At 40.3% G+C, this 13,896-nt stretch overlaps 1 protein-coding gene and 1 non-coding gene across 6 annotated transcripts in view; both read right to left on the reverse strand.

Moving 5' to 3' along the window:
* B3GALT1 (beta-1,3-galactosyltransferase 1) overlaps positions 1-13,896 on the reverse strand; it is a 440,553-nt gene that overhangs the window by 163,516 nt on the left and 263,141 nt on the right. For all 5 annotated transcript variants that reach the window (XR_013545770.1, XR_013545771.1, XR_013545773.1 and 2 more), the window contains exon 3: positions 7,449-7,535. The gene's annotated coding sequence lies outside the window, so the exon portion shown is untranslated. The remainder of the gene's footprint in view (positions 1-7,448; positions 7,536-13,896) is intronic.
* LOC140703571 (U1 spliceosomal RNA) lies at positions 11,209-11,379 on the reverse strand. Its single transcript, XR_012082895.2, has one exon. It is a non-coding gene; the product is annotated as a U1 spliceosomal RNA (small nuclear RNA).

Raw genomic sequence — 13,896 nt, forward strand, 5'->3', positions numbered from 1 at the left:
TGAATTAGCCATTCCTAAGCCAAGGCTGACGCCTGGACAAGTCAATCCTCTCACAGACTGCACAGATGCTAAATTGGCTCTGAGGGGTCTTACCAGCCAGAGAATTTTTCAAACTCTTGTTTCCAAGGTAGTATTAAAATCAAAGTCTTCTCCCTATATGTTTTCTTCAGCCAGTACAAATGCACTGGTAATGGAATTCATTAAGGGCAACCTGAGGGAACATTCACAGATGGCGGAAGAAGTGGCAGGTGGGAGGGCGTCTGGGCAGCTGCGCAACAGCGGGATGATCAACGGCAGCAGTAGAATAAGTGCTTGAATGCCTCAGGGCAAGAAGTGCGGGACAGGGAGACAGGTAACTGAAAAAAGCTATTTGTTGGTAAGCAGCTTGCAAGATTTAATTTGGTACGATTTCAGCCACTAAGCCTTCTCCCAAATGGCAGCTTGTCAAAAAATGAAACTTCCGACCTCCTTTTATATCGAACCATTTGTACTTAAACCAAGAGCTCTTCATGTACAGCAGCAGAAGAATCAGCTCTGACAGAAATGGTCAAATGTGAAACTAATTGTTTCATTCAGACTCACACACTCAGGCTTGTAGCACGTCTCAGATGTAGAAGATACATGTTTTTATTTGTTTTTATTTTTTTTCTGCCTGTTCTCCCGCACCCTGCTTCCAATTTTGTGGCACAGGCTCTCGGACATTTCCAAATTACAGTGTGTAGAAAACAAAAGCAGCATGAGAAGAACGAGGTGACTATTGGAAAGAAATATTTCTAGCCAGCACTCTTAATAACAGCCAAAGCTTTCAAAGGAAGAAAAATGGTCCTTTAACAACAGAGTGAAATAAGAAAGTACCTTGAGAGTTACATTTATGTATTTATATAAGAGCCAGTCTCTTGGATCAATCACATTCTACCACAGCCAAGAACACAAGACGCTCTCCTCAGCGGGTCTCATTGAGCTGCAGAAAACGGAAATAATTTAAGACAGAACTAAGGAACGTCAAAATAGGCTGCCAGGGTCATCTGCTGGAGTTACCAAGGAGTTAACCTCCTTCAAATGTATCTCTGGCTTGCATCTGTTTATTTTCTCCCCTCTGTGAGCATCTTCATTCATTTTGCAGTACAGCCCACTATGCCAGATGGGGATGGAACACAGAGGCACAGAGACAAAAGAAGTAGATGAAGGAGGGGAATCCCTCCCACTGTGGAGGACTCCTCTTTTCACCTGGCTACAATGCTTTCTGCCACCTCAGTTCAATGTATTGGCTTTCCATTACTATCAAGTGAAAGTGGAATAAGGAGTTATGTGGAGAGTACGAAGGACAGTGAAGAGGATTATTATGAGGGAACCAATCAGGCTTGGGTTTTCCTCTATTGAATGTAAAGAAGCAGCATGGCTCCATTACATTCAACGATCAACAATGGAACCAACCATTTTTGTTTCCCACTCAGACTTTAACCTCCTGATCCCTCTTTCTAGCTACAGGTTTGTAACATTCGTGTAAGAATGCATAAACATTCCTTCAGACAGGGTATGGTATCAGTATCAGTATCTGGAGACAACTCTTTCCTTACCTTATCCTCAGATGGAAGGACATACACAAAATTATTCTCATTGCTCCACAAGAAGATGAAGGAGTTCTGGCCCTTTTAACAAGGGAGGACGATTCGTTTTGCGTAAATTAAGCAGAAATTGCCAAATAACACAAATTGCACAAAATGACAATAGCTGCCGCTTTGTTGCTTGGACTTTTAAAGGCTAGAAGCATCAGGGTGGATGTCTGTCGCTTTCTGGAACCAGTTCTTCTGTGTTTGACCTATGTCTGTGCTTTGATTCCAAAAGGAATATATATATATTCTTTTTGAATATATATTCCTCTTGGAATGTATATTATGGCCTAAATATTCCATATACAGTATATATATATTTCAAAAGGATATATTCCAAAAAGAAATATATATTTATATATATTTATATATTCCAAAAGAAATATCTATTCCAAAATGCTGGAACAGATCCTCTCTTCCACCATTATATATATATTGTGCTTTGATTCCAAAAGGAATATATATATTTTTCTCAGGTCTTTGTTACCTTTCTAAATTTTTTTCAGGTCTTTGTTACCTGTCTGAAGAACAAGTACTTTCTGTTGCAGTTTGAACAGCAGCAGGAGATCCTCTGAGTGATCTGCTTTTGAAAATCTGCTGTTTCTCCCCTCTTCATCACAAATGAGACAGGGTGGGTACATGAAAACTCTTAAGATCCGACCTGCTTTTGCTATTTTACTTCTACCCTCCCCTTTCCCCAGCCCTTTTCCAGCTCCCAGAGGGTTTTGTGTACCGCGCCCCGATAAAAAGGTGATTGACCCCTGAAAGCTCATATACAAATTTGCTCCTCTTTTTAAAATTGATTCGGGCCTAATAAATTTATTATTAGGTGGTGCCTGGATAGTTCAGTGGAGAGACTGGGAGTTCGATCCCCCACTGTGCCTCTTGGGTGGAAAGTCAGTCTGTGTGGCCATGAGCAAGCGGCATAGTCCCAAGGCTCCTCAGAAGAAGGGGAAGTTAAGGGGAGGTTGCCATATGTCGGGACAGACTTGATGACACAAAATTATTACTATTTATGAATTTAACTGCTAGATAGCTCAGAGGCTGTTGGGAGTTCAATTCCCCATTTGTGCCTCCTTGACTGGGTCTAGACTCGATGATCCATAGGATCCCTTCCAGCTCTGCAGTTCAAAGGTTATTACTATTACTGTGCTATTATCATGTCTGATACAGAATGAAATCCAGCAGCATAATTTAACAGTACATGAAGCTGATGATGTGGAAACTAAATTTCTGACTCCCTCCCTCCAACATTTGGAGGCTCCTGTGGGCTATCCAGAAGTTGCTTCAGGCCATGGGATGGCGGGTTGGGAGCCTTTAATTCCTTAAAAAATTGCCACTGCTGGATGAAAAAGTAGGTCTTATGTAATTAATGTATTTCAATGGAGGGAAAACTGTCTTGCGAAACAGGGTTTTAAAAAAAACCCATCTTGCGAGGCAAGGACCCAAACATCGTCTAGCGAGGCACCACTGTACTTGACAGCCCACAATAGATATCAAACCTATGGCATGTCCTCCATAAGGCGTGTTTTCTTCCTAAATTTGAGTGGGCCTTCACTTTTAGCAAATACCCTTCAATGCTTATTTACCTGCTCTCTGTAAGATTGTGTCAGTCCAGCTTATTAGTTCAGTGATGCTGTCTCCACATACTAACGATAGATTTTTCAGCTCCATTTTTGTAAAGCCATATCATTTATTACTGGTTTTACAAAGTGAACCAAATATATCTGCATTATAAAAGAGGAATTTACAAATGGAAGGACAAGAACAACATAATTTATTCAGGATATAGATTCAAGCTGTTTCTCGAACAGTGGGGGACCATTAATACTAGCAAATGCATAGAAGAAGACACAGCAAATGCTTTCTGATATTTTTCATGATTAATAGCACATTTAATATTGAATTTCTGAACATGCCAAGAACATGAGGTAAACATGCCATTTCCTTAATGGCAACTGGAAAACAGATGGACATTATATCTTTAAAAGATAATAGCAAACTGCTTAGTGAACTTTAAGCCAAAATTTATTTGCCGAATGAACAATAAATATGGATAGTTATTTAATTATATACAGTTCATTAAAAAAGAAAAAGTGGGAACATGTGCTATATATAATTTACAAAGCTATTCATCTGCAAGGTCCACTGTTGAGTATGTTACTTAAAGATTTAAATACCTATTTTTTCTTCCTTTAAATCAATGACTTCTTATTTCTGATTCACACGAACACTGTATAATCTCCTTCCAACACAACGTTGGAAGGAGATTCCAACAAACTGCAGGCATCCTGTATCTTATGCAGGTTTATGCAGAAATTAAGAACATATCAATCAATGCATTCACATAATAAGGGAACTCTTGAAACTGTGTGGAATTTTTGCTATCATTTGACACAACTTTTAAATTGCCATTCACATGGTGTCTGGGGAAACAAATGAATTCAATGAACAAAACCCTACACAGTTTAATCCTCAGTTAAATCATCTCTCTTTTGATCATGCTCTAAAACCCTGGGAAACTGCAGTTTTTAAAAACTCACATTTCTATAAACAAGGCTTTACAAAAAATATTTCTACCTCAAAATGGGCAGGAATCCCCTAAGCTGTTCTCTCCTAAACTACCTAATAATTTTAGATAGTCTGTTGAGTCATTTTCACAACCATAGAATTTATTCCTCCACTATCTTTTCTTATGTTAACGGCTGAATATGTTTTACCCAACTCAGGCATCCCACAGATTTGTCGTACAATTCTTTTATGACAAAAACAAAGACTGAAAACAATGCAAAACCATGTCTTATTGTTGAGTGATGCAGAACGATCACATCATAGACATTGTCCCAGTTGTGAGAATGTGGTTCACAGCTGGCGTGGGAAACTTCTGTGGGTTCAGGGCCATGTTTAAGGTTGGCCAACTGCCTGAGCTCTGCGTATCCAAAAGGGATGGAGCTGAGTACATTTTTTAAATTATAATTATATATTTACATTTTGTTATAACAAAATCCCATAATTTCTCCCCAAACTCACTGAATTAGAACTGGAATCCAGTTCATTATAGAATGAATTTAATTTATGATGGAATAATATTAAATAAACTTTAGTAACTATCCATTTTAACTCTGCTTACCTTGAGGAAAGCAATAGCAATTGCAACTACTGACAGTCTGTGGGTCTCTGGTTTCAGGGTTTTATATTCTAACAATTAGATCACTTTAACTAACAATTAAGGCTTAAGCAACTTAAAATAACAATGAAGAGACTGAAGCAAGAGAGACTGGTGGGGAAACCAGGGGAACAGGCTAAGAATTAGGTATCTGTTCAAATCAACACTGGCAAAAATGGTTTCTAATACTGAGAACTATGGAAGTCAAGACCAAGATCATCCACATTCTTGTATTTCTGATTACCATGTATGGGTGTGAGAGCTGGAAGGGGAAAATAGAGTAAAGAAAGCTAAAGGGGGGGAAATCAATTAATATGGTGCTGGAGAAGAGCTTTGTGGATACCCTGGATTGCCAGAAAGACTAACAAGTGGGTCCTAGATCAAACCAAGCCTGAACTATCCCAAGAGACAAAAAGGATGAAACTGATGCTATCCTTCTTTGGGCACATCATAAGAAGGCAGGATCCTCTAGAAAAGTCAACAATGCTGGGAAAGGCGGAAGGCAGCAGGAAAAGAGGAAGTCCAAATATGAGATGGATTAACTCTTTAAAGGAAATACAAGTTTGAGTTTGCAAGAGCTGAGCAAGGCTGTTGAGAATAGAACACTTTGGAGACTGCTCATTTGCCATAAGTCAAATACAACTTGGTGTCATATAACAGCTGTAATGCTGAGTCTAATTCAACAGTTTGACACTACATTTCCTTGGAAAAACATGGTATTTCAGAAAAACACACAATTTGGGGGGAAGTAGGGCAGGCACTAGGAAACAGTAGGAGGCCACACACATACACACACACACCCCTTAGTGGGTTGCATGTAGCCCATGGGCTGTACTTTGACTGCTCTTGTTTGGAGACTAAACATCGCATTGAAACAGTCAAGCCCCAAACACTCTTGACAAAAACAATTTGCATGTATGTGTTCATTCATTCATTCATTCCATTCCATTTCTGCACTGACTGCAATATTTTAAATGTATGAATGAAAATTGTATTTAAATACACAACTTTGATATTTTTCTCTCAGTAACCCCGTTTCTACATTTATATTTTCTCTGAAGTATATACTTTCATGTGCATCTTTGCATACTTCATGAACAAAATGGCAAAATTTGAAATGTTGTGAAACTGGAGGTACAGCAGTGCTCTTGTCCACGTGTGGGTTGAGGAAGCATGAATCAAGTCAGCTGACTTAAGAAATACAGACTAAACATTAATTGTCATGTATCTGTAGTGAACAGGTTTATGAAGTTAGGTGGAAAGTATGTTTTCATCTGTTGCCCTTCAAAAATCAACTGGAAAATCAAGTCAAATGGAAGAGTACTGTACAGTGGTACCTCGCTTAGCGACATTAATCCGTTCCAGGAAAAACGTCGCTAAGGGATTTCGTCACTAAATGGATTTTAAAAGTCCATGGAAACGCATTAAAACCTGTTTAATGCGCCCTTATGGGCTAAAAACTGACTTTAAAGTGAAGATCCTCCATACGGCGTCCATTTTTGCTGCCTCTAAAGTGAGGAATCGGCACGAAAACACAGCAGGTGGCCATTTTGTTTACCTGGCAGCCATTTTGGAACTGCCGATCAGCTGTTAAAAATCATAGCTTTGCGATGATCGGTAAGCGAAACAGCGAACCGATCATCGCAAAGCAAAAAAAAAACCCCATAGGAAACATCGCAAAGCGATTGCTTTTGCGATTGCAAAAAATGTGTCGCTGTGCAGTTTCGTCGCTAAACGGAGTGCCCGTTAAGTGAGGCACCACTGTATTTGGAAGAATATGAAGAGGCAGGGAGACGACATGAGCAAAGTGTTATGGTTGGAGCTATTTCGCCCAGACATCAACAACCCCATGTGAACTTAAGATATGACGCACACTGATGAACACTTCTTAGTATGTCCTTTCTTCAAATGGGTTGACTTGAGCTATTTCTTTCCCAGAGTGGCTGTTTTCCATTTGAGTAGAAATATAGTGCATAAATCTGTTTGCTGTGCAGCATATCTCAGCTTCGAAGTCCCCATAGATCTGTGCTGCTTATTTAACAGGTACACATGCTAGTTGCATGTGAATGCGGGTGGACAGAAACAAGGATCTCTGCTTCATCTTAGTACCTTCTCTTTAGTGAAGCAAGGCTTTCATTTACTGAAGGACAAATCTGGATGAAATCCAGTTGCTTGAAAGTAGGGTCTATCAGTGGGTATTTTTTTAAATTTCATTGTCTCTTTCGAAGTTGTTAGAGAATCAAAAGCTGGGAGCGCCTTTATGTTATTTCCAGATGTCATTATTGTCATGAAGACTGATGATCTGCATTTATCAGAGAACATCTGTTCTTTTTGTTTTAAAATGTCTATTTTTTTAAGGCACATTGTGTGATGTCGTCGCTATACCTTTCAACTGCCACATGACACGAGATGAGGGCAGGGCATGAATACAAAGGAACGATGAGAAGTATCTAATTGGATGCCCTCTGCCAGCAGAAGGCACCCTACAATGGAACGAGAAAGGGGGAATTTTTGATAATTCTTTTGTACCTTCCTTTTTATGGTTCCCTTTGCTGCCCACCACAAATCAGGGAGGCCTATAAGAAGACAGCCTGCATAGTTGAGATAAACAATTTAGTGAGATTTCCTCAGATCCTTAACGTAACAATAATTCAAAGTATTGGTTTACTTGCCTTGTTTTCTCATTAAATTCTTCATGCCATAGATGCTGCCATCTCAATTTGGGTTGAAAATGCAGGATGGTCTTGCTCAAGGTTTGCCTAAAACAGCAGGAAGCCTTGGTCATTATGTGAACAGGAGGGTCATATCTACATTCGGTTACTGTGGGTTCCTTCATTTTACTGCATGTTCTTCTCTTTGGAATATTTATTGCTAATATAACAAATTCCCAGTCATCATGAAATTTTTCAGTTATAATGTCGCATCTCAAAGAAATGTAATGTATTTTCATAAATCTGTGCCTAAACACAAAGTTCAAAAGATATTGTCAAAGAAATAAGGAAAAAAAAAAGATGCTAGGGCTTTGGAAAACTGTTTAATGCCCTGCTTTACAAAATGAAAATTTAGTTTCTCTGCAACAATAGCTCAATCAAATCTTCAATGGTTTGTAAGAACAGTTTTTTGGTATGTATAGCTGAATAGTTCAGAGTTAAAGAGAACACAAACCCACTGTAGAGATAAAATATTCCACAAAACTCATAGAAGTTTGCAAAGCTCTTTTAAAATACATACATCACAGAACAGACAAGGGTGTAGTTCTATTGAAAAGGGGATGTAAGAATGCTTTTCAAGGAACTGTTCTCACTTTATGCAGCAAAGTGGGAAATCAAGGTCTTCAAATGAACTATTCTTTATTAGTTCTCTAAATTTCTCAGAGGATACATTGCTAAAGATGCATTATGCTGCCTGCAATTTCTTTCTATTTGATGCATTCATCCATACACATGGAAGGAAATAATACCATGATTATATATCTATGTCTGTGTTCAAATAGCTGTGCATATGTAAAGGTGAAAAGTTCTTTGAAAGATGCAGAACTAGATGCCAAAGGTCTTTACTGTTATAACCTTCTGATGTCCTTGAACCAAATAATATATAATGACAAAACAACAACAGATTTGGCACATCCTGGGTGCATTCAGGTCAAATATCTTCATGCAAAATCCAACACAGTATTCACACCCACAGAGTTTTTCTTGTTTAATCACATTTTAAAATAAATTTGCTTTCTTATAGCCACATCAGCAAACCACCTGGAAACCAGGTTGAGTTATGATTAGAAGATTTACATTTGAATCTTAGCCCTTCACTGGCTTCCTAGCCAAGCTCAAATTCATTAACCAGGTTCTACAAGCGATTTACAGTGCTTTCTCAGGTTGGCAGAATAGAACCATATCTCAATGGGTAACTGCATTCATGTATACTCTACAGGTGGGAAACATTACTTTTTCAGACTACAATTCCCAAAGTTCCCCAGGAAGGGTGTCTACTGGTAGATCTTCCTTTTGGGCAGCGGTGGCAGTGGGGATAATCTAAGAATACAAATGGTCTTAGTCCTCCACATTATGAGGAAGATCTGTCCCATGCAAGATTCCTATGTAGCAGTCTGTTCAGATCAGAAACCCCTGTAGTCCATGTGTTCAAATTAAATGCACATTGAAGTCTTCGAATCTGGCATGTCCTTCTGAAGAAGGGTCATGACGCTTCTGTGAAATGCCTTCCAACCCTCACTAGTTGGGGCGGAATTTGGGGCTGCTGGAGAGAGGGAGGTTTGTTTCTGTCTTATTTACGCATCCTAAACCATCTCTTCACAAAGAATACAGCAGAAGGAGGGTAAAACCAGAAATGTAGATGTCTTTGTGGTAGAATCCAGACAGGAAGACCCACATCTTAACTGTGCATCTTGTGGCCAGTTCCTTCAGTCTAGCTTCTCAACTCCTCCGCCTCCCCCCCTCGGGTTCTGAAAAATGTTTGCTCTGACAGAACACCTGCCTTGAGGAACACCACAATGACATTTACCCCAAGGGGGGGAAAAAAGAAATTTGTGGGCTGTACTCCTTTGCAACCACTCCTGGTAAGCCTAGTCATTGATTTTACACATAATAATGCCAGCCAGTCGTGAGGTGAAGAGAAAAAACTAGATCATGAAAATAGTATTCCATCCCTAAGGATATACATTGAAAACAACATCTCCAGTATGAATTCTGCCCGGTTTTTGTCACATTTATTGCACATTGCCTGAAGTTGCTTTGGATCTAATGAAGCCTATATGCCCGAGGAAAGGCTTTAAATAAGATTATGATGAAGACCAAAGCATTCATCAGCTCTTAGATAAAGATTCCCCTTGACATTCAGTCCAGTTGTGTTTGACTCTAGGGCGTGGCGCTCATCCCCATTTCCAAGCCATAGAGCCAGCGTTTTGTCCATAGACAGTTCACGTGGTCACGTGGCCAGTGCAACGAGACATGGAATGCCATTACTTTCTCACCATGGTGGCACCTATTTATCTATTTGCATTTGCATGCTTTCAAACCGCTAGGTTTTTCTGCCCCATCCAGGTAGCATAACCATTCTTGCTATAACACATCAGCTCTTAGTACAGTGGTAATCAAAATTATTCAACCCCCATTGCAAATCAGTTTTTTTTTTGTCAGAATTGACAAACTTTCAGCTGTTTGCAATGAACAAATCAAACAAAAGTAACTGAAATAACTCAACACAATGAATTTTTAGTTTCCCCAAATTCAACTGAAAATGCAACTTTTATTGAATTCTGCATGTTGCAACTGCCTTCTTCCAATCCCACCACAGATTTTCAATGGAGTTCAAGTCAGGTGACTGTGATGACCATAGGAGAATCTTCCAAGACTTCTTCTGCAACCAAGCCTTGGTGGAATTTGAGGAATGCTTGGGATCATTGTCCTGCTGGAAGGTGCAATGACACTCCAGCTTCCTCACAGACAGCATGACTTTTTCTCCTAGGATATCCTGATACTTCAATTAATCCATCTTGCCTTCCACACACTGCAGGTTTCAAGGGCTAGAGGATACAATGCAACCCCAGAGCATCACTGAGCCGCCACCATGCTAAACTGTAGGCAGAGTTTTCTTTACATAGTATGCTTCATTCTACTTCCTCAAGACATACCGCTGATCCCTCAGGCCAAAAATTGCAGTTTTGTTTCACCACTCCACAGAACAGAATCCCAAAACTTTTGTGGCTTATTTATATGATTTTGAGCATACTGGAGCCAACTTTCCTTGTGTTCTTGGGACAATAGTAGTATAGTCTTGGAGCTCTGGCATGGAAACCTTCTGCATTTAGTATATACTGTATGTGCCTTACTGTGCAAACTGAAACCTCAGTACAGTGGTGCCTCGCTAGACCTTGCCTCGCAAAATGAGGAATTCGCTAGACAATGACTTTTTTTGAACAATGTTTATTTATTTAATTAATTTATATGGCATCCACACTACCCAAAGGTCTCTGTGCTTCACAAAAACGATTGCTCCTATGGCCAATTTTCGCTGGACGATCTTTTGGGGCGATGTTTGGGTCCTTGCCCCCCAAGACAGGTTTTTTTTTGGACCCAGGTTTTTTTTTTGACCCAGTTTCTCAATACAGTTCCCCCCCCCCCCATTGGAACACATTAATTACATAAGACCTGCTTTTTTATCCCCAAAAAGTGTGTGTGGGGGGGGAAGTGTATGTTGCTGGCTTTCCAGGGTCTGCCTCCTAGAAAAATAGCAGCATACACTTTCTCCCCCACTTTTTGGGGATAAAAAAGTAGGTCTTACATAATTATAGTAATACGTTTCAATGGGGGGGGGGGAAAGCATCTTGCAAAGCATTGCCAATGAGGCTATGGTTGCAAATTTAAAATGGTAGAGAATGGTGAAAATAGCCAGAAACCAATGAGATTATATAAAAAAAGAGAAAAATCACAAACATAATGTCCACATTAATACAAATTATGTAGTGTAGTTGAGTTCCCCACATTTGGGGAAATCATAGGATCAACAGCATACCCAAAGTGCAATGGATGACTCTCCCCCTGGGAAAACCATTTTTATGGCATGGCATTTCCCCTAAAAGGTATGAGCTGGAATGGCCCTTGCATCTCCTACTCCCTTCTGTCCCCTAACCCCCCAAGTCATGGTGACCCCCTGGCTGCACCTCCCACTCAGTACAGGGCTGCACAGCCCCAGTCCTGCCAGAGGCCAAGAGAGCTCCTCAGTGTTTTGGGGTGCCCTGTGGGACCCCCATCGGTGGCTAAGTGTTCCTCCCACAATCCTCTAGTGCACGTGTATTAGCATATGGTATTAGCATTTACAGTTGTGTTCAAAATTATTCAACCCCCAATGCTGTAAAGGGGTTTAGGGACTATAGTGTACATTTGGAATTGTATTCAGAATGAAATCCTATAAGGACGTTTTAAAGAACCAAATGCAACTAAAATAACATCAATTGTTTATGTAATACAGTAGTAAATGTTTCTTTTGTGGTTTCTTCATTGCCACAATTATTCAACCCCTTAAAGACTACCACTCTGAAGAAGAGAGGTTCATTCAGGTGTTTTCGATCAGGTATTGAAAACACCTGTGGATGTCACCGAGCACCAATCAAGCATAATAAGCACCAATTAGGCAGCTTTAAAATGACTGTGATACTCAGCTCCTTCTAGACATTTACTGGTGTGGTTACAAACATGGTGAAGTCAAGAGAATGGTCCAGGAAGACAAGAGAAGAGGTGATTTGTCTTCACAGGAAGGGCAATGGCTATAAGAAGATTGCAAAGAAGTTAAACATACCAAGAGACACCATAGGAAGCATCATTCGCAAATTCAAGGCAAAGGGCACTGTTGAAATGCTACCTGGTCGTGGAAGAAAGAAGCTGCTGACTTCGACTGCTGTGCGCTACCTAAAGCGTGGAGTGGTGAAAAGTCCCCGTGTGACTGCTGAGGAACTGAAAAAAGATTTGTCAGATGTGGGTATAGAAGTTTCAGCTCAGACAATAAGGCGCACACTGCGTAATGAAGGTCTCCATGCCAGAACCCCCAGACGCACCCCCTTGCTGTCTCCCAAGAATAAGAAGAGTCGACTGCAGTATGCCAAAGGTCATGTGGGCAAACCACAAAAGTTGTGGGATAGTGTTCTGTGGACTGATGAAACAAAATTAGAACTGTTTGGGCCCATGGATCAACGCTATGTTTGGAGGAGGAAGAACAAGGCATATGACGAAAAGAACACCTTGCCTACTGTGAAGCATGGCGGAGGGTCAATAATGCTTTGGGGCTGTTTTGCTTCTGCCGGTACAGGGAAGCTTCAGTGTGTACAAGGTACCATGAATTCTCTTCAGTACCAGGAGATATTGGATGAAAATGTGATGCAGTCCGTCACACACCTGAGGCTTGGGAGACGTTGGACCTTTCAACAGGACAATGATCCCAAGCATACCTCCAAGTCCACTAGAGCATGGTTGCAGAGGAAAGGCTGGAACATTTTGGAGTGGCCATCGCAGTCACCAGACTTAAATCCGATTGAGAACCTCTGGTGGGACTTAAAGAAAGCAGTTGCAGTGCGCAAGCCTAAGAATTTGACTGAACTGGAGGCTTTTGCCCATGAAGAATGGGCGAAGATACCCGTAGATCGCTGCAAGACACTTGTGTCAAGCTATGCTTCACGTTTAAAAGCTGTTACAACTGTAAAAGGATGTTGTACTAAGTACTAAGATTGAATGTCACTTGGGGGTTGAATAAAAACTAATAATGATGTGAGCACAGAAAAGACATTTGTGGTTATTTCATTATAAACTTAAGGTTATATTTCTCTGACCTACAAGTGCCTCTTTCATGTAAATGTAAGCAAGATGACTGAATGATCAAAATCAATGTCAAAATGGCCAAAACATTCAATTTCAGTGGGGGTTGAATAATTTTGAACACAACTGTAGTGGATTTCAGTGCATTCCAATGGGGAACTAGGTTTCACAAGACAACGTTTTCACAAGACAGCGATTTTCACAAGACAGCGATTTCCATGGAACGAATTAAAATGGTCTTGCAAGGCACCTCTGTACCGTTTGCCATCAAATTTTGTAGGAGGGCCTTTAAAGTCACTTGAGGGTTTTTCTCAACCTGCCTTCTTAGGAATCGTATTACAGCCGTTCCTTTGTCTGCCCCGTCCAGGTATTGTTGCTATAACTTCAAACTTGTGAACTCTGCTTCCAAAGGTGTCTCTAGGAACATTCAGTGCCACATTCAGTGCCTTGGCCATCTTTTTGTATCCTGTTCCTTGCTTGTGAAGGGCGATGATCTCTTCTTTTAACTTTTTGGATCATTCTTTTGCCTCAGCCATATTTCTAACGTGCAGTCAAACGTGACCCTAGCCAGTTCAGGTATTTCATATGTTCCACCTTAAGCACACCTGGTACAACTAATGAAGCCCTTGATTAGTTGCATCAGGTATGTTAGAGAACACCTGTTTTGCATATTTGTGCTGTTGTGAGGGTTTCTATTCAGGGCATTAAATAATTTTGAGACTACAGAATTCATTAAAAGTTGCTTTTTGAGTTGAATTTGGGGAAACCACAGGAAGCATTTGTTATGTTGAGCTACTTC

This window comes from Pogona vitticeps, chromosome 1, assembly GCF_051106095.1.
Source record: "Pogona vitticeps strain Pit_001003342236 chromosome 1, PviZW2.1, whole genome shotgun sequence".
Classification (NCBI taxonomy): Eukaryota; Metazoa; Chordata; class Lepidosauria; order Squamata; family Agamidae; genus Pogona; species Pogona vitticeps.